Raw genomic sequence first — 22971 nt, 5'->3', positions numbered from 1 at the left:
TTATCCAAAATTACGCCACCTGTCAGATCGTTTGATGAATTGGTTAACAAATTCATAACACAATACTCCTATAACATTCAACATGCTATAACCATGCTAGACGTCTGCAACACCAAACAAAAGAACAACGAAACATTCATCATATTCCTTCAACGCTGGCACATATGGTATCGCGATATCCTTGAGATATTCCCGAAAAGGAGAAAATGGAAATCTTCATCGATAACTTGAATGGTGAAATGAGTTACAGGCTCAAACTCCAATGCATACCGTCTTTTGCTAAATTGATTGAAAACGGAATTCAAGTAGAGGAAGCGTGTGTCAAAAAGGGAACACTCAAATTCTTCAAGGAAGGAACAAACTCATCAAACTACAATAACCAAAACAACATCAACTTGGACAAGCCTCGATTCTGGACTCGAAACAAAAATGAAGGCAGCAATGAAATGCATGATCCAAAATCTAAGCAACGAGTGCTTGCATTATCCAAAAATCCTTAGGTTATGAAGAATCCTAAAGGTGCTAATCCAAATGCTAACACCTATGCACCAAACACCAATCAAGGACAACTCAACACAAACAACACCAACGATACTCAAAGCAAAAACACGAATCCAGGACCTAACAACAATTCACGTGACAACACAAACAATTTCCAAAAGCGTGTCTTCACACCACTGGGGCAATCACTAGAATCAGCATTCAGAGAACTTCTGGCAAACAAGATTCTCTCCTTGCCTGCAATCAGCAACTATGAACCCCAAATCAAACCACCTTGGTGGAATGATTCACACTATTGTGATTTCCATCGTAACAAGGGTCATCGGACGAACGATTGCATGAGATTGAAAAACATTATTCAAGACATGATTGATCGAGGTGACTTAACGATAGATGGTCTCAAAACAAATGGTGACCATAGAGCCTTTAAAAATCCTCTTCCAAATTACAACAAAGATGGAGCTTCAACCTCAAACGATACACGTGGAGCTCGTATCAACCATATCTACAACAACACCATCAATCACATATCAGCTGAAGATCATCAGGTAAACATCATCACCATCCGAGATCAGCGTGATCATGAATCTGTCGATGTAACAACCTGAACTTAGAAATATGTCTTAAAAGGACATACCACGCCTACAACTACTACACCAAAGATCCAATATGACTTGGTTAACCAACTACGCAAAACTACAGCTTAGATATCTGTAGACACCTAAAATTGTCCAACCTAATTAAATAAATATCTTTATTTATTTAATTACTTTAGCCTAATTCATCTATTAATTAAATAAATCCTTATTTATTTAATTAATTCATTTATCCTCTTCTAGCCTTATTTCTCATTTAGATAAATACATTTATTTATTTAAATTTTCCTTTTTCTAAATTAAATAAATATCTTATTTATTTAATTATCCCACTTCTTCTATTAATTAAATAAATCTTTATTTATTTAATTAATTCATTAGCCTTTTCTACCCATGACACATGTCATTCATCTCTTAATTCATACACTACCTACCCCTTTCATTATTTTATTATTTCTTTTACCTACCCTCTAATCATAGCCGACCTCCTTTTACACCTCTCAATCTTATCCCTCCATTTCATATAGTGTCTTCTATATAAGGAGATGCTTCCTTCATTATCAAACCCCCCTGTTAACTACTTGACTACACTACGCTTTTGAACATAGGCGATCCTACTTGCAACCACATTCTGTTCTTTGTTGAGCTCTTGTGCACATAAAATCTGAGAGCAAATATATAAAGCAAGATCAATGGAGATTCAAACCCTATTGGACATGTGATGGTATAATCTTTGTGATTTCATTTTATTTGCATCGTCTTAGGTAATCTTCATATGTTATGGTGGATCTTTGTTGTTGTTAGGCTAGGGTTTTGTGGTTGAATTCATTTAGTCATTCAATATCGTTATTATTGTTATCCATTTTCACCATATACATTTTGGCACGCCCCGTGGGACATGGATTTTTGTAAGATCTGTGTTTTTTGCAGATTTTTCAAACCCTATATTGCTATTTTGTAAAACAATTTGGAGAAAAACCTTGTGCAGCTAGGGTTTTGGACACAAAATCAAGATCTTGGAGAGATTTGATCATATCTCAAAAACAGCTTAGACATTTTGTACCAAATTTTTTTTGCAGGTTGAAGAAAGTATCAGGAGCTCTTAATCCAAAATTCAGAATTTTTGGAGAATATTTTCATTTTCTATGAATTTTTTATGATGTTTCATAAAAAATTAATTTTGAGAGCAAATCAGACAATTTTTTGGATTTTCTTAAATTTTTGGAAATCTCTCATAATTATACACAAGATCTGTTCTTTGTGATTTTAATTTTGATGCAAAATATTTCCCTAAAAATCGGATCTTTAAAAATTAGGGTTTTTCCTTATTTTAATCATATCTCACAAACAGCTTTCAATTTTGGCATAAACTTTTTTTTGCAAGTCAGGAAAAGTATCAAAAGGATTTAGTAAAAATCTCAAATTTTTTGGATCACTTGTTCAATTTATATGAATTTTTTATGATTTTTCATAAAAAATTAATTTTGAGAGAAAATGAGCAAATTTTTTGGATTTTCTTACATTTTTGATAATCTTTCAAAATTATACATAGGATCTATTCTTTGTGATTTTAAATTTGATGCAAAATAATTCCTCAAAAATCAAATCTTTAAAAATTAGGGTTTTGCATTATTTTAATTATATCTCACAAACTGGTTGGATTTATTGTAGAAATTTTTTTATGCAAGTTTGGAAGACCATTAGGACTCTCTAGTAAAAATTTCAAATTTTTTGGATCGATTTTGCATTTTATATGAATTTTTTATGATTTTTCATAAAAAATTAATTTTTGGAACAAATTAGCAATTTTTTTGGATTTTCTTACATTTCTGGAAATCTCTTGAAATTCTACAAGCGGTCTTTTTTTATGATGAATCAAATCTTTGAATTGGTCAACAAAATGCATTGTTGAAGGCTCCTATTTCACAAAGTCTTTTGGATCTAAAATTTACCTAACTTGTGTGCTTGCAGGAACGGGTGATTATTTCAAACAATCCAAACTACTAATAAATCTTTGTTGTAGGTCCTTGGCAAGGGTTTTTGGATTTTTATTGTGTGCCTTGTTTTCATAGACTAGCAAACACTTCAATTGGTGCACTAAAATTGAATCATTGTCTTTTGTGTCTTGAGCAATAGGCTCTTTTTGTTTAATCTTTAGAGGGCCTGTCTTCCCGTGTGGTCATTAGGACTACTAGTGAGAAGAGAATGACCCAAGTGGTAGCGAGGAAAACCCACCTCTTCCGAACCACTATAAACAACTATATTCATGGTGAAAACTATGGATAACGTGTGCTGATTAGTTCATACCGAAACTATGTCTCCCCATAAACCCGTTTGATCAAATTTATTTGATCAGTTGTAGGGTGTAACCCCTACTGGCTGGGAGCCTTCTATATTTACAGAGCTAAAAGTGCCACATGTATGGCCACACGAGCGGATGCCCTTACTAGCACCTTTTTGTTTTAGAAGCCAAAATCCTTCTAGTTGTTGAGACAGGAGGTCGGACCTCTGGTAGCGGCCCACACACATACGGTTCTTAGTAGAGATACAAAGTTTGCCACAGGGAGTTTTCGTGGAGACTGATGCTTGGCTGACCCGAGAAGTGAGTGCCAAGGGTGGAGCTAGTGAGGTCAAGCATCTAAGTATCCGCTTTGAATAGCATAGCCTCGGGGGTAAAACCTCATCTGGGATCAACAACTATTGTCTTGGCCAGCCATAAGAATTGTGCTTGACTTATTTTAAACATTCAAAACATTCAAGACCAAACAGCAAAACATTGTGTCTTTTATGTCTTCAAGTGTATGCAAAACATTTTTACATCAAACAACACACTTTTCTTGGAGTCATTTTGAGTCTAAACACTTGCAAACATTGAGTCTTCATCAACATTGTGTCCTCTTGTCACGAAAAACAGTCAAACATTCAGATTTGGTCACAACCAACAACTTCACAAATTGGAAAAATTTTACAGTCTAGCAAACAAGAGCAATCAATTTTAGAATTCTTGAGCTTCCTCGGTTGTTTCTCCAGGTTTTCATCTAGTATTCAACTTGTCTTTGTGTCTCATAAAGTCCATCATTGCTTTACACCTTACATTACATACACATTTATCTAAACTTGAGTCAAAAGGTCACTTGCTTGTCCTCATCATACTTTGTCAACACACTACATACAACAACATTTTGCTAAGTGGTCCCTCATCAAGGTCTATCACCTTTGGGTCTCATTTGGTCTTACTTAGAGTCAAGGTCAACTTACCTCATCAAGAGAAACTATCCTCTCTTTGGAAGTCACACCTACTCTACTACATACATACTTGGTCTTACACTTTGGACATTGCAAGTACAACTCAGATTCATTTACATTCCATCCAACTCTTAGTCTTCCATACTTTTTCCATTTTCATCTAGTCTCACACATCTTAGTCAATACCTAGTTCATGGTTGAAACCCGTCTTCAAAAATCTAGGAGAGAAACTACAGAGGCTCAAGAGTCCGCAAACATGAGTTCTTATGAGTATGACAATGATATCTTTTTCAATTCTGATCATACTACATTACCTGACATGGATGCCTATAGAAACATTCCAAATGTTGAGAACATGGACACTACAAACAACAATGATACACACAATGATGATATGGACAACTTTTCAGTACATTCAGTAGATGTGGAAGAATCCATTATGGATCCCCGTTTCAATCGATTGGTTGAGGAAATAATGAGGAGGGATAGACAATACTTCTTACAAATGATGGCACAAAGTGGAGCCAAGATACCTCATGATTTTGACATGTCTCAAATAATGGAACATAGACCTTTGCAACAAACTCACTCCAACATGGATCAAAGGAGGCCTAATAGTGGAGGCATTAGAGGACCACATATGGTGCCTGAATCACCATCATCTTTGTTTCAAAAACCAGAGGTCCCACATACACATGGTCAAACATATGATACTCACCTTCACAGACCATTATGGAAGTCTTATGCAGAGAAATATGCTCAATCACATATCAATGCTACAGATCAACCACCAAAGCAATTGGATATTCAAAGGCATGCTCAAATTTGGACACAAGGAAACCCCGTGTCAAATTTGGGGGCAACACATTAGAACATGACATGACTGTAGAGTATGGTATACATGGACAAAATAGATATTTCGTTCCTCAACATGAATCTATACCAAGTGGTCCATATATGCAACATCACTATAGACCTCCTCCATATGAACATGTGTATGATCAATATCATCCATATATGCAACATGCTTCTCCTCCAATTGGTGCCTCAAGCAAGGGGTATGGTCCAAGAAGTCGATCTCCAGCTAAGAACAATTTGGAACAACAAATCAAGGACTTACAAAAGAAAATGGAGGACATAAATGCACCGAAGCCAACTTACACAATGAGAGACATGTGTCCTTATCCATTTGACAAGAGCATTCCAATGCCTCCATTTCCTACACACTTTGTGACACCTAAGTTTGATAAGTACAGAGGCAAAGGGGATCCTAAGGCACACATAAGATAGTTTTTCACAGCTTGGATTGAGGTAGCAGCAGAAGAGACATATTTGATGAGATTATTCCCACAAAGCTTAGGTGATCAAGCTATGGAATGGTTCTCCCAACTTCCACCTGGAATTAAGTCATGGGGTGACTTAGCAGAGGCATTTATTCAACATTTCTCATACAACATAGAGATAGACATATCAGTCACTACTTTGTGCAACACCAAGCAAAGGGATGGAGAATCTTTTTCATCATTTTTACAAAGATGGAGAAATCTAGCCAGCAGATGCTCTTGTGAAATTCCACAAAAACAAATGGTAGAAATGTTCACCCAAAATGTTAACAAAGAGATTGGTTATGACTTAAGGAAAGCTTGTTTGTCCACCTTCAAGGACGTCATTGAAAAAGGCTTAGCAATAGAGAAGGTCCTAATTGAACAAGGAGTCATTAAGATATTCAAGGAAAACAAAGAGGACTTTAAAGGAAAAGACAAGCCAAGATTTTGGAATAAAAACAAGAACACAGTCAATGATGGTGTTGTTGATGCCAATACAGTGCGACCCAAAATCATTTTTTTGGGATCAAGCTCTACAAACAATCAAGTGAATACCCAAACAACTTCAAAATCACGAAGGAAGTACACTCCATTGGGAGAACCACTTGAGTCGGTTTTCAAGAAACTAGTGGCAAACAAAATCATAACAATCCCAGATCTATCTCCATATGAGCCAAAGGTCAAACCAAATTGGTGGAATGATGATGAGTATTGTGAATTTCATAAGAGCGAAGGTCATAAGATAGGAAATTGCCATCGACTGAAGAACATCATACAAGATCTGATTGATAGAGGTGACATTGAGATTGAAGGGAACTCATCCAATCAAGAACATGAAATGTTTAAGGAACCATTCCCAAAGCATGACAAGGGAAAAGTTGCAGCCATAGATGACCAAACCAACTATACCAGAGCATCCTATAACTATGATTCAACTATCAATCACATTTCAATGGACAATTATGTCTCTACTATTATCATCAAGGACAAAAACCCTAAGAATTCTACCCAGAGACCCAAGATTGTCCTAAAAGGAATTGAATCTTCTTCTGAACCTACCTTTGAATGTCATGTTACAACCCGTAAAGGTAAATTCACTTTGCAAGGTGCTCCAGCTAAAAACACTGCTTCCTCATCAACCAAGCCTGAGTATGACCTTGTAGAACAGTTAGGGAAAACACCCACGCTCATCTCCATCCTTGAGCTCTTACGCATATCCCCCGCACATAAAGCCATTCTTGATAAAATCTTGAGAGACACTGTCGTTCCTACTAATCTAAACGTGGAGCAGTTTCAAGTCATGGTGGGATACCTTTCCATTCCACACTCTCTTACATTCACAGAAGCCGATGACGCCTCCGTAAGTCAGCCACATAATGCACCTTTACACATTGAAGCCTTCATACATAAAAATCAAATAAAATGAGTCCTGATAGATGGAGGAGCAAGTCTAAACATTTGTACATTGAGCACAATTAAACAATTGGGATATTCTGATAAAGCTGTGAATTCTACAAACAAAATTACCATCAAAGCATATGATGATGAAGAGCGTTCATCCAAAGGCACGGTCACCTTGCCTCTCAGAGTTGGGCCATTTACAAAGGATGTGGTTTGTCAAGTCCTAGACCTAGATCTCACATACAATATATTACTAGGACGTCCATGGATTCATGAGATGAGTGCAGTCCCATCTACATATCATCGATGTATCAAGTTTCCACACAATGGAGTCGAAGTGACCATCAAAGCGGATCCAAATCCATTCATATATTGCAACAATCTACGACCTCGATCAGAAATAACAATCCCAGTCAATCGAGAGGCTATTCCTTCATCGGCATATGTGGATCTAGAATCCTTGAAAGCTTTTACATCAAAACAAGCAGAGATCAAAGAAAAGTTCAAGATTAAAGACCTGGGATGTGGTGAGTATATCTTTCATGTTGATCAACTCCCACTATCTCCTAAGGTATTCAGTCAATAGGAACAACCTACAAACAATTTTTAATGCCAAGGAATTGGGTGTGAACCACCTAGTGTTGTGGCTACTAAGTCTGAATGCAAATCTCCTCTAGTGGTGCAAGCATCTCTTGATATCAATAGTGCTAAGAGTGGTTCCAACGAAGAATCTATTGAGTGTATCACCAACCCTCTTGAGAAATCACATAGCTTTACCATATCATCCACTCATTCCATTTTTACTCCTCTCCTAGACTTGGATCAACAAGAATTACAAAAGCCCTTACTCATTGGGGATGAAAAATCAAGCTATGAACAGAAAAAACTAAAAGTCAAAACTAAAGAAAAGTCCTTTAGTCCAAATCAAAATCAAAAGCTATTGGACTCTAAAAAAATCAAGGTCAAGGATAAAATTCTTATGAAAGAAAAACAACAAGAGTTGATCTCCCCTAATATCAAAATAACTGGGGGCAAAAGTTCTAAAATTTCAAGTAAAAAAGAACACTTGTTGATCCTAAGTCTCCATCATGCAATCCTACTTTCACTTCTTTTCACAATCATAAGCCTTCATAACTCAGCCACTTGTTTCGCACATCCTTTCCCTTCCGACAATACATCATGGACCTTTAATGGAGCTTCCTCAAAGGACTTTATTATCAGGGATGCCCAAACTTCTTCAGGTGACACGCATACGGGCCTGTGTAGTCCACACACTAGTAATTCTATCTCAGTTCCTTTATCAAGGAAGACAGTAACTCGAGATACACATCATTCAGTCAAGGAATGTTGCAGCTACAATCACAAGGTAAAGTCTCGCACATTTGAGGTGGGTGCCTTGGTTCTTAGAGAGAATCCTAAAAATCAACAAGACAGAGAGAAGAAGGGCAAGTTCGAACCAAATTGGCTTGGTCATTACATCGTTACAGCAGCATATGGATCTGGTGCATATCAGCTCTCAACCATAGAGGGTGAACCTTTGGAGGATCCTATCAATAGCATGCACCTTCGCAGGTTTTACACATAGCTCTTCAGAGTATCCTAATCCAAAAATACAAAAAAAATCAAAAAAATTCAAAAATACAAAAAAAAAATCAAAAATACAAAAAATACAAAAAAAATCAAAAAATTCAAAAATACAAAAAAAAAATCATAAAACAAAAAAATCGTTACTTGGTGAAAACCTGGCAAACAAGTGCCTTGTGACAACAAAAAAATAAAAAAAGTAAAAAAAGTAAAGAAAAACATTTCGTCCAACAGTGAAAATCACTTCGGTGGCGCCCTGGGCAAGTACCATGGTGAAAACCAGGTCACCGGCGCCATGCGTAGAGACATTGCTCCTCCCTCCTTCAAGATTTTCTTTCATCACTTCACTTTGCACACACTCATGAACAATTCATCCACAATAAAACTTACACATTCCCATCATGGCTTGTTATTGATCTACCCAAGATTGGTTAGCCATTCATAATAAACCTCCCTTTTCACCCCTTTCCATTCATAATAAATCAAATCCTATCTGTGGCTAAGGCAAATCCTACGTCTAGTGATGGGTGTGGAACTGAGAACATCACATGTTTCGAGGAGTACAGTTTCTTCTAGCTTCCTTCAGTCTATCCACACACAATCCACAATAAAGCAACACTTGCATCATAGATCTGCAATAAAGTTTCATCTTCTCCGCAATAATGTATCAGTTTCATGGATTTAGTCAGTTTCAGATGAGACACAGCAACAACAATGGGCTTCAACAAATCAAATCTTTCAACAGACTCAGACAACATATGGTTCAGTGCTATCTATCATTTCTGTGAAAGTAAACATTGTGACCACAATCAAATAAGACTTATACAAGTGACAAGAGACACTAAACTTGAAGACTACATTGGATGTTGGTGTCGAGTCTTGGTTTTCTCTTGATTTTATCTTTTTGGTGACATGTCTTTTAGCTTTTTCAGGATTTCTTTGACTAGAGATTCTATCTCCAGGATGTCTTTGACTAGAAAGGCGAGGATGGGGTATCGTCACCTATTTGTATTTGTTGTCTGTGGATTGTCTCTTAGTAATGCTATGACTTGTCCAAGGATATGAGGACACTGTGAGTCTAGTATGAACTGGGGCATTCTTTGTTTGTGACTGTCTTATCTCCATGCAAATAGGTACAATGACTTTCTAGGTCGAACATATGCCTTGATTGTCATAACTTATTTTGCCATAATAAAGCTCAATGATGATAACACACAAGAAGCTCTTTCACTTTCATATCTTCTATCTTTCATCCCCCTTTCTTGATTGACTTCCATCGTCCTTCTCGAGTCCGCGTAGCCTGCTATCACATGACTGAGTATAATGACACACCAAAAACATTTGCATTTCATGTAGTTGCACCTGCATTACCACATATAAGCATTTCATACATACATATAGATATCACAACTGCATCACATCCTGCACACAACACATGTTAGCACAATTTACATTTGCATTATCATATTCATCTGCATTACATACATTCACATTTGCATCATGCATACACATATAAAAACATAAAAGAACAAAAATATTGCATTTCATGTATATATTTGCATCCATGTCATAAGCATCACATAAAACATACATCATTAAACATCTCATCACATAGGTACACATGCATATAGCTGCCGCAAAGATGAATCATCTCTCATATATATATATATATATATATATATATATATATATATATATATATATATATATATATATATATATATATATATAAAGTGTCATGATACAATGATGTCAAAATCATATGGCTACAATCACCCGAAGGTGTCTATATCATCATACAAAATGGCACAAAATTGATACATAGGGAGCCCTCTACGGCTACAATGAACTCCCTCCCTCGGAGCCGGTTGGCCTCGATAGAGTCTGAGCCCTGGAAGGACCCGCCCCATGATCATCTCTCCTGTCCCCTCTGTATCCTGAGCCTAGTTGTCTCATCCTCCTCCTCTCCTCCTCCTTCCCGATCCCGCAGCCAATCCTCGTGTCGCCCTATCTAGACAGAGGAACCCACTGATCACTCCTGTCAATACTACTGGTAGTGCTAATCCTGTATGTGTCATCGTGTCCCATGCCACGTGTCCAACCCTCTTCTCTAGTCCTTGATCCTGAAACACTCATCTCAGGGCCTCCCTATCTCCATCTTGATCGTACGGAATCAGCTCCCCATCGATCGGTATCCACAAAATCCTGTACACATCCTCTAAGGTGATTGTCATCTCACCCATCGGCAAATGAAAACTACAAGTCTCTAAGTGCCATCTCTCAGCTAATAAAGTCAGCAATCCCATGTTCGCCCGAAATCAAACACATACATAATGTATCGCAAGTCCATGGCCTCAACGGTCGCTCTATCCTCGAATGTCATCTCTACTCACAAACTCTGAGTCAGAGGGAACCTCTCCCGTGACTCCAGCATAGGTAGATCCTCCTGCAGTCAAGAAAATCAATTATGTCAGTCATAGTGGCATTCCCTGTTCATCACAAAATGCTGCTCTTTATCCTAGTGCTTATATTTATCATATGGCACTATTTATCCTAGTCACACTCACTGTTCATCACAAAGTGTTGCTATTTATCCTAGTGGTACTCACTCTTCATCACAAAGTACTACGTGTCTTGCACTCCCTGTTCATCACAAAGTGCTGCTCACACTTGCACTCACTGTTCATCACAAAGTGTTGTTCATATTTTAGTACTCCTTGTTCATCACAAAGTACTATATCTTGGTACTCACTGTTCATCACAAAGTACCTTGATCTATCCTATCCTAGGGCCTCTGCTTGAATGAATCCTCTTGAGAAGTTTCCTAATTGGCAACGTATGCTCTATCATAGAATTGTCAATCCTAGCCCTATTTGTTATCCTAGTCTTCCCTAGAGGACCTGCTTGAGTGTATCCTCTCAACAGCTTATCCAATCGACAGTGTATGTTCATTACAGAACTGCCGATTTGACCTAGAAGACACAAATTCACATTTTTGGACACAAACGTGCTTTCCTGACATAAACACGCATTTATTACATTACCTAGCATGCATTAATGACAACAATAAATGCATCAAAGTACAAGGAGGTTTTGTGGTACTTACTGGCTCTCCTGCCTTTGCTAGCCTCTAGAATCGGTGAATGTGGTCGAATCTGTGAACCAAAGCCATCGCTGCTAACTACTACTGCTCTTTTCTCTCTCTGCACTCTAATCTCTTGGAGGTGTAGATGACAATGAGGACGTATTTCCCTTGTGGTCTATCTTATAGACTGCCCTAGCCCTCGTTTCCCGAGTCAGTCTTCATTATCCCATGACTCTGTCACTTTATCCGGTCAATCCATTCTATCCCATCTTTCTTATCAAGAGATTGGCTGTGATCTTTTCAGACATTTTTTCATCCAATCTCTCGAGGGGGCATATCATTCCCATCTTGGGGCAACTTTGTATCAGTTCATATTATCTTCTTTGAAACAACGCGACAAGTTGCATTGTCTCAAAGAGGGGCAAAATGTAGACACCTAAAACTGTCCAATCTAATTAAATAAATATCTTTATTTATTTAATTACTTTAGCCTAATTCATCTATTAATTAAATAAATCCTTATTTGTTTAATTAATTCATTTCTCCTCTTCTAGCCTTATTTCTCATTTAGATAAATACATTTATTTATTTAAATTTTCCTTTTTCTAAATTAAATAAATATCTTATTTATTTAATTATCCCACTTCTTCTATTAATTAAATAAATCTTTATTTATTTAATTAATTCATTAGCCTTTTCTACCCATGACACATGTCATTCATCTCTTAATTCATACACTACCTACCCCTTTCATTATTTTATTATTTCTTTTACCTACCCTCTAATCATAGCCGACCTCCTTTTACACCTCTCAATCTTATCCCTCCATTTCATATAGTGTCTTCTATATAAGGAGATGCTTCCTTCATTATCAAACCCCCCTGTTAACTACTTGACTACACTACGCTTTTGAACATAGGCGATCCTACTTGCAACCACATTCTGTTCTTTGTTGAGCTCTTGTGCACATAAAATCTGAGAGCAAATATATCAAGCAAGATCAATGGAGATTCACACCCTATTGGACATGTGATGGTATAATCTTTGTGATTTCATTTGATTTGCATCGTCTTAGGTAATCTTCATATGTTATGGTGAATCTTTGTTGTTATTAAGCTAGGGTTTTGTGGTTGAATTCATTTAGCCTTTCAATATTGTTATTATTATTATCCATTTTCACAATATACAATATCTATACTAGAATTGCTGAAACTATCACCCAAACACAAAAACATATTGGAACAAGCGCTATTGGAAACCAATGTACCTCAAGATCTGGATGCAGACAGATTTCAAGCCATGGTCGCCCATATGACAGGACCTCATAATCTCACCTTCTCAGAGCATGATAATACTTCCTTGAGTCATCCGCATAACACTCCTCTCCATATTGAAGTCATCGTTTGTAAACACTGAGTAAAAAGAGTCTTAATAGATGGAGGAGCTGGACTTAATATATGTACTTTAAAGCTTATCCGTGCATTAGGATTCTCAGAAGAGTCTATTGATCTCCGTAAGAAGATCACCATAAAGGCATATGATGATGAGGAAAGGTCATCTAAAGGAACCGTGATGTTACCCATTCAAGTTGGACCAGTGCAAAAGGATACTATGTGTCAGGTCTTAGACATAGATCTCACCTACAATATTTTGTTAGGGCAACCCTGGATACATGAAATGCAAGCAGTGCCTTCTATGTATCACCAGTGTTGCAAATTTCTTTATGAAAGACAAGAGATCTCCATATCTATTGATCACAACCCCTTTCAACATTGCAATGCAATGGGGGCAGCCCAGGACAGTTTAGTTCCTCATAATAGAGAAAAGCAGAGATCCTCAACATCAGATCTACAAACAGCAAAGCCCGACTCATTATCTGGAGATTTCAAGTAGCAAATGCAAATCAAAGACCAAGGTATGGGAGAATACTCTTTGGAAACCCTGTGTTTGGCCAAATTGCCAACATCACCCAAATCTCATAGATTGCCTACTACATCAATGCATCTGGTAACTTAGCCCATCACCAAATTTGATGGTACCCTCATCCAACTGGGGACTCTAGCACATGAATCAGAAGATAAGGACATTCTTAGCTGGTTATACAAAGATGAGGAAGAAGATAACAGAGCAGCTGCTCTGGACATTGTTCTACCAACACACCTATATGGAAAGGGATACTTAATCATGCAGCAAATGGGATATGACGGTAAAGGACCTATTGGAAAATGCAAAGAAGGAGTCACTGAACCCATAGATCTTCCTTCACAGCCCAGTAGAGACAAAACAAGATTGGGTTGTAAGCTCACTTTCCTATTAAGAAAGATGCCACGCATAACTGCAAAACCTCAATGGAAAGAAAAGAAGAAGTACAAAGAAGAATCCTAGTAGGAAACACTATTTGAGTCAGCAGAAACAATCCGCAAGGCACGGGAATGTCAAGAACAGAAGTTACATCAGGAAAAGCTTCTAAGCCACAAGAAGGCCATATCTGCAGCAGTAGCTCATATTCAAACACCAATATCTCAAGAACAAATAATATCATCTCCAGATACCAGTATTTCTCCCCGAGGAGACACAGTCTATGAACAAATACAAAAAGTAGAAGCAGGATTTGACACCGAATCAACACAAACTATCAAAATAGTATCCATCATCAAAGATTTGTTTTCACTATACAACATACCTGTTCATAGCACTGATAGAATTTGGGATGAACTCTCAGAAACTGATTCCAATGAATATGAATGGGGCACTTGCTCAAATGCTACTGCAGATATCCCTAATAATACTGGCACCATACCCCTTTCTCAGGAAGAACATAATGCAAAAGATAGACCTCTTGAATTTGGACCGCAGAATATCTATGATGCCAAGGAAAGCGAACAAAAGCATTATGAACAAGTCTATACGGAAGATAATACCATCGAAGACCTCGACGAAATCCTTAACTTCTTTAAAACCAAGACCAATCACGATGAAACCTCTATCTTGACACTTACAGTAGTAGAACTTGATCCACCAAACGATTCCTTACCGCTTGTCTTTCCTGACCTCATTGACTGGGATGAACCTGAAATACATGATATACCAATTTTCCTAGATGATGAATCTATTATCCATTACCTATGTACCGTTAATCCAGAGACAGGCTCTACCAGCGAACAAAGTAACAATATCTGCAAATCAGGGAGTGCCAAGTCTCTCAGTCGCAAAAATGAACCAAGTAAAAGATCTAATGCTGAAAACCAATCAATGGCAGCTCTAGATCACAAAAAAGTAAAAATAAAGGATGCATCTGAGGGTGAAAACATTTTTAAGGCACCTAAAGATGGGAGACTTGACACTCTTCCAGAGCACTTTCATGAGCGATCACCCATATTGATTGAGCCCACTCAATCAATCAACATTGGTACCACAGAAGCAGTCAAAAACATACACCTTGCAGAATCTCTGACAGAGGAGGAAAGATCAGCATTTATCATTTTCTTTAAAGAAAAGCAAATTAACTTTGCTTGGTCATATGCCGATATGCCCGGAGTTGATCCACACTAAATCATGCATCACTTGTCCGTCTCTCCAGGAGTTAAACCAGTCAAACAAAAGCTACAAAAGATGAATCCACAGGTGGCACTCATGGTCAAAGCTGAACTGAAGAAACTATTAGATGTCGGATTCATCCGACCCATTGACTACGCAGAATGGATTTCCAATATAGTACCAGTATCAAAACCAGACGGCAGTATCAGAATCTGCACTGATTTTAGAAATGTCAATAAAGCCTATCCAAAAGACGACTTTCCTCTGCCCAGTATCGACATAATTGTAGACCTCACAGCGGGCCATGCAATGCTCTCACTAATGGACAGTTTCTCAGGCTATAATCAAATCAAAATAGCCCCAGAAGATCAAGATAAAATCACGTTCACCTGTCCTTGGGAAATGTACTACTGGAATTTTTATGCCTTTTGGCTTAAAGAATGCAGGGGCTACTTATCAAAGAGCAATGACAACAATCTTTCATGACATGATGCACACATTCATGGAAGACTATGTGGATGATTTACTAGCTAAATCCTTCACTAGAGCAGAACATCTCGGCATCCTAACAAAGATCTTTGATCGATTGGAGAAATTCCAAGTCAAGCTCAACCCTAAGAAGTGTGTCTTCGGGGTTACATCAAGAAAGTTACTAGGCTACATTATCTCAGCTAAGGGTATTGAAGTAGATCCAGCAAAGGTACAAGCCATTATGGAAATGCCACCACTAAAGAATATCAGTCAACTCAGATCTCTACAAGGATGACTTCAATCAATCAGGCGATTCATTGCTCAATTAGCTGATAAAAGTCTACCATTCAATCATTTGCTCCATAAAAATGTCCCTTTCAGATGGGAAACCAAGTGTGTAGAATCTTTTTATCAAATCAAACAGTACCTGATGAATCCACCAGTTCTAGTACCACCAGTCACAGGAAAGCCCCCTATTCTATATATCTCAACAACAGATATATCGCTAGGGGCACTATTGGCACAAGAAGATCAACAAGGAAAGGAACGAGCCATCTACTACATCAACAGGACATTGAATGGCTATGAACTCAACTACACATTCATTGAGAAGGCTTGTCTAACAGTGGTCTTCGCATCTCAGAAGTTCTGACATTATATGCTAGCACACACCATTAAGCTAGTAGCAAAAATTGATCCTCTCAAATATCTACTCAGCAAAGCAGCTCTTACTGGACGATTGGCTAAATGGGTCATGATTCTCAGTGAATTCGACATCCAATACATAGAAAGAAGAGCCATCAAAGGACAAGCAATTGCAGATCAACTAGCCAAAGCACCACTACCAGGAAAACAAACTATGGAGATTGAATTTTCAAATAGGGACGTTCTTGCTATTTCTACCACGCAATGGACTCTATACTTTGATGGATCCTACACCCAAAACAGTTCAAGTGTTGGCATTCTTTTCATCACTCCTGAAGGACACACTATACCAAGATCATATAGGCTTATGTTCCCATGCATAATTAATGTGGTTGAATATGAGGCATTGGTTATAGGCATCAAAATGGCCGTAGAATGGAAAATCACAGAGTTAATGGTCTATGGGGATTCACAACTAGTCATCAATCAGATCAACAAGACTATCAAATAAAGGATGACAAGCTACTACCCTACAAATGAATGGTGGATGACTTCAAACAGTATTTTGTACACATCACCTTCAAGCAAATACCAAGGTTGAACAACAAAGCAATTGATGCCATGGCTACTATTGCTTCATTACTACAAATTCTAGAGCAATAGAGTCGTTACGAGTTTCTGGTAGAGCAACTATTCTTCCCAGCCTATGACCACTCTGAATCCCATGTCGTCTACGCCTTAACTGGTTCAGATTCCCCTTTGTATGGACCGATATATGATTATCTAAAGAACAACATCTTACCCATTGACCAATCCCATAACCAGAAACGTAATTTTATCTAGCAAGCTGCCCGTTATACCCTTACTGCTGATACTTTGTACCGTCGAGGTCTAGATGGTACTCTTCTTCATTGCCTTGATCGTAATGATTCTGATTCCGCTTTACACTAGCTTCACAAAGGTATTTGTGGAACACATTCAAGTGGGACTACTCTTGCTAAAAAGCTTCTAAGGATGGGATACTACTGGCCTACAATGGAGAAAGATTCTTACCACTTCACCAAGAAGTGTCCTAAATGCCAGATCCATGGCAATCTGATACATGCACCAGCATAGGAACTGCAGCCATTTACAACATCCTGGCCCTTTTGTCAGTGGGGGTTAGACTTGGTTGGCAAAATTCATCCCTCGTCTTCAAATGGACACAAGTTCATTATAACTACAACAAAATACTTTACCAAGTGGGTAGAAGCAGTCCCAATGACCACAGTGACTGGAAAATAAATTGCCTCTTTTATCCTAAACTATCTGATCTGCAAATATGGTATTCCAAGTTCCATCATCACCGATAATGGATGCCCATTCAAAAACCAAGATGTCTGAGAACTATGTGAACAATTCAAAATACAACATCGGTTCTCTACACCATATGACCCCCAAGGAAATGGTCAAGCAGAAGCATCCAACAAAACAATACTGAAGATTCTCAAGAAAACAATCAATGATGGAGGCAAAGATTGGCATATCCAACTCAATCCAGCACTTTGGGCATACAGAACCAACATCCGTACACCTATAGGAGCAACACCTTTCTCATTGGTCTATGGATCCAAAGCTATTTTACCACTGGAGGTAGAAATTACATCTCTCAGAGTCTCTCTAAAAGGCTTAATCCCAGATGAAGAGTATCGAGTCAACCGACTGCAAGAATTGGAACTATTAGATGAAAGACGTCAGCATGCTTACACTCATCTCAAAGCATATCAGCAATGCATGTGCAAGAGCTACAATCACAAGGTCATCCCTTGCAACTTCAAAGTTGGTGACCTAGTCCTCAAAGAAAATCCAAGAAATCAGCAAGATCAAGAAAAGAAAGGGAAGTTTAAACCTAACTGGTTGGGTCCCTATGTCATCATATCAGTCTATGGATCAGGTGCCTATCAGCTCACAACCTCAGAAGGGGATGTGCTCGAAGAACCAACTAACAACATTCATCTAAAGAAATACTACACTTGAGTGGTCTAAATGCATGGAAAAAGCAAAAACTAGCAAAAAAATTAAAAAATCCAGAAAAAGCAAATAAAAAGGTACCAAAAAAAAAAAAAGCAACTGGTGAAAACCTGGTAACAGGCGCTATTGTGAGAGGATGGCTCCTCTATCTATATCTGCATCCTTATCTTTGCTGTAAAACACTATCAGCCATTGCCCGACACTTAGCAAATATCCATTTAGGACATACTTAGCGTAGTCACTATCCTGGTCTATCCATATATCCTTTTACCACCTTCCACCATGGCTTGGAAATCGATGTACATATTCATGTCAAGAGGCACACTCGGCTAGAGGCAATGAATTGTCAAAACTTGCAACACATTCAAAACATCAAAACTATTTGCAAAACTCAAAAACATCGCATCTAGCGACCAAAGCTAAACTTCATCGCAAAAGCAAAAACAAAGCATCACAAGAAATACCAAAGATGGATGATTTTCTGAAGTAATAAATGTTGCATCATAGCATAAAATCTTGACTATTTTTGCATTTTGAACTTTTTAAATTATTGGATTCTCTGCATTTTCTCACTAAAAGCTTCAAAGCTAGAGATCATGGGGCAACTCCAATGTTTTCTTAGTCTTCTGTCTGGGAAGCTATCATTTGTACTGTGTAAATACTTGTCTCGAGACGTGATACATTGAATATCACTGAAGGCATGATTCCACTTCACGCATACAAATGGTTTAATCTTGTTTGTTTATACGCAATACGCACTCAGGTCGTCCTGGTTCAATTATACCTTGACGCTTGTGCTATCTTGCAAAATCAAACATCATGTAAATTTTTCTCAAGTCATTATGGTTCAATTATACCATTGTGCTTGTATAAATTTCCAACATATCCCAAACAAATCAATGCTCAATGATGATACTTGTCTCAAAAGCAAATAACATATGGTTATATCAGGATGGCAAATGCAGAATGAGGATGCTCCAAAAACATAAGTTGCATATCATTTTAAAATAAATTGCATATCATTTTAACATAGTTACATTATCATTTTACAGATAGTTACATATCATTTTGCATTAGCTACACATCATTATCATACATCTCATTTTCAAGATACATCTCACAACATATCATTATCATACCTCTCATTTTCAAGATACATCTCACAATATATCATTATCATACATCTCATTTTCAAGATACATCTCACAGTATATCAAAGCATACATCATACATCATATCATCTATCTAAGCATTGCATTATCATAAAGGAAAGAAAGAACACATAGAACATGCATCCACATAACACACCACATGATCAAAGAAAATGATGTCGTATATATATATATCTCAAAAAATGATCAAAATGTACAAAATTTGTCATATTTGTGCCCAGTACAAACAAATACAATGATCAAAATACAATGGAGACAACGTCTCTCAAGTATGACTATCTCCTGATGGAGACAGTCTCCCTCCAGAAGTCCCCGCCTCTGGATCTCCAGAGGATCATGTCTCGATGGCCCTGTCACACCTCGGCTCTCTGACCATGACCCAGTCTCTCAAGATCGACTATATCTCGACTGTGTAAAGTTTTGTACTCGGCGATCCCTAGGTACCGCAGCCTTGTAGTGGCGACGGTAGTACTCCACCTCCTGAGCTCTCCAAGAAAGCTCTCTCAGAGTGTTTCTCATCGGACCACCTACTGCTACTCTCTGCACACTCGCTGCAAGCTCCTCCGCTCGACCCCGCCGCTCTATCTCTGTGTCTCGCTCAGTGGTCAGCTGAGCAATCTGTCACTGATGTGTCAATAGTTGTGCCTATAGTTGTTGTACTGTCATCTGTAGGGTCCTAATCTGTGCATCCTCCACATGAGCAGGGATCTAGACCCATAGGGGTACCTGTGAAGCGGTATCCCCTCTCCCTCTGCCTATCCTCGGTACTGGAGGCGGTAGCACATCAGTCCTCCTCCTCTGAACTGGCCGTGTCACCTCGTCAATCCCTCCCACTGCAGCTATAACCTCCCCCACCATCCCCTCACCACCTGCTCCAATGGTTAACCCGCCTCTCCCTCTGTCCATCACCACTCGTCTAACTGCTCTCTCCAACCCTTTATCTCCTCTCCTCCCTCTATCTCCTCTCCTCCCCCGATCTCCTCTCCTCCCCCGATCTCCTCTCCCTCATCATCCTCCTCCACCATCTCCATCATCCTCATCATCTCCACCTCCCTTGTCCTCATCATCATCAAACGAAGGTCGCATCTCCTCCGGATCTAATATCCTCGCCACTGCCCGTGCAGCGAACAATCTAGCGAACTCATCTGTCATCCCAGCATCCAAAATCTCTGGGGCATAATCCCATATCTGGCCCACTAGGCTAACAAACTCCTCTACAGCCGCTGCACTATCAATAGTCGGACCCTAATCTGGTATGTCCTACCTCCAGCGCGCATATGAGCAGACCCCCTGTGGTATACCCTGCTGGCGACCAAACCATCGCAAAGCTCTGGTGACCACGAATCTCTCAATCACAAATGGGGTCCTCCCTATCAGGTATCGAGTCATAAAAACATAGGGCATCTCCAGCCTATCCTCTGCCCATACCTCACAACTTGTATACGGTCACCAAGTGACCGTATCAATGTCGTCCAAAACCCTCCTCCAATGCTCTAGTTTACCTAGCTTCTGCTGGACAACTAGACCTCGGTAACCGTATGCATAGGCACGTCCAACGGGCCTATCTCTGTCTACTAATGGCCTAGCTGCAAGAATGTGCTCCCAGCACCATACCTGTAGGAGCATCACGCCAGCTGACAAACTGTCGTAACCCAGGTATACCACCTCGTGCAAATCCCTGTATAGATGGGATAACATAGCCAATCCCCACGTGAACCTGTAGCCCTATGTCACCATATCCTCTAATATCAACCCCCATCCCACAGATAGTCCCTTTGACCTGCGATCGGGACATAGAAAACCACCTATAAACCCTGCTAGTACTGATGGAAGAGGTGCATAATCCAAGTCCAGGAACTTCTGCCAGGGGATCTCGTATCCACAAACTGTCTCATCCTGGACTATACGGTGAAGTGCCTCTATCCCGCCCTCCTTTGACTGCTCATAAGGTAGTAGTGAACCTACTACTAGTATGTGCAAGATCCTGTAACAGTACTCTGGCATGACTATCATCTCACCCATGGCAAAGTGAAAGGTGTTCGTATCGCTGTGCCACCTCTCTGCGAGCATTGTAAGTAAACCACGATTCATAGTGAACCAAGGCATATCCAATAGGGAAGTAAGGCCACATCTCTCAATAATGTCAAGGTCAACCTATGCCAACCGTGGTATCAATGTCCAAGGTCTAGGAAATCGCTTGCACGACTGAACCACTCCCAATCTCTCTTGTCAAACAGTAAACCAAGTCCAATATTAGTTTCCACATCAAACCAAAGATATCAGAAAAATCACATCAAAACATGAAACAATTTGCTCATCTACATCAAGTTCAACATTATATCATTCCATATCAACTTGTAAAACAACTCAAGTTATCACAAACCATATCAAAACTTGTAAAACAACTCAAGTCTCCACATCGCATAAACTTGTAAAACAAATCAAGTTTCCCACCCATATCAGCTTGTAAAACAACTCAAATTTCCAACTCATATCAGCTTCAAAAACAAATCAAGTTTCCAACCCATATTAGCTTGTAACACAAATCAGGCTTCACACAATGAACTTGAAACACAGTACGAAAACAAATCATGCTTTGCTCAACACAACACATTAATATCTATGCATAACTTGAAATATCACAAATCAAAACAAGTTATATTGGACAAACTAACAAACACCATGACAACAGACATAGCAACGCACAAATTACACCTATCCTGGCAAACCTGGCTTTGTCCTATTACTTTTTATCATTCGCAAAATCGCCCTACCTCACAAAGTCTTCCCGATGCGCTAAAACAGATTGTCTATGCGCTATAACCCATCCACGCGCTAAACTATTTTCTGCATGCGCTATTCTATCCACCCTATGCGCTAGACTAACTCTACGCACTAATTTATCCTATGATCGCGCTACTTATTTAACCCTATGCACTAGATCTAATCTATGCGCTACTTCCCCCTACACATGCAAGCCTCTGTGTAGCCTATGTGCTAGGTTAACCCGACGCGCTAACCTTTTCACTTTCTACGCTACCTTGTGCCCCTAATGCGCTAATCCAAGACCATGCGCTAACCTAGAAACCTAAGGTGCTAACCTAGAAAATAGATGCGCTACCCTAGAAGTTCGGACGCACCCAAAATTTAAACCCTCATGCACTACAACAGTTTTCGTATGCGCTAATTTAAGACCCCTATGCGCTAAACCGTAAACCCCGTGAAAAATTCCAAAAAAATGACCAAAATGACAAAATCAAAAATCAAAAAAGGGTCAAAAAGGTTGACTTACTCGTGGTCCATATGCGGCAGGTCTCCGATACCTCCGAACGCACTCAAAACGATGCCTGGAATACGGAATGGGCATTTTGACTTCTCTCCAAAATCTCTTTCTCAAA

The sequence above is a fragment of the Cryptomeria japonica genome, chromosome 8 (genome assembly GCF_030272615.1).
Source record: "Cryptomeria japonica chromosome 8, Sugi_1.0, whole genome shotgun sequence".
Taxonomy (NCBI): Eukaryota; Viridiplantae; Streptophyta; class Pinopsida; order Cupressales; family Cupressaceae; genus Cryptomeria; species Cryptomeria japonica.
The sequence above is the reverse complement of the archived record's forward strand: the minus strand, read 5'-3'. Positions refer to the sequence as shown.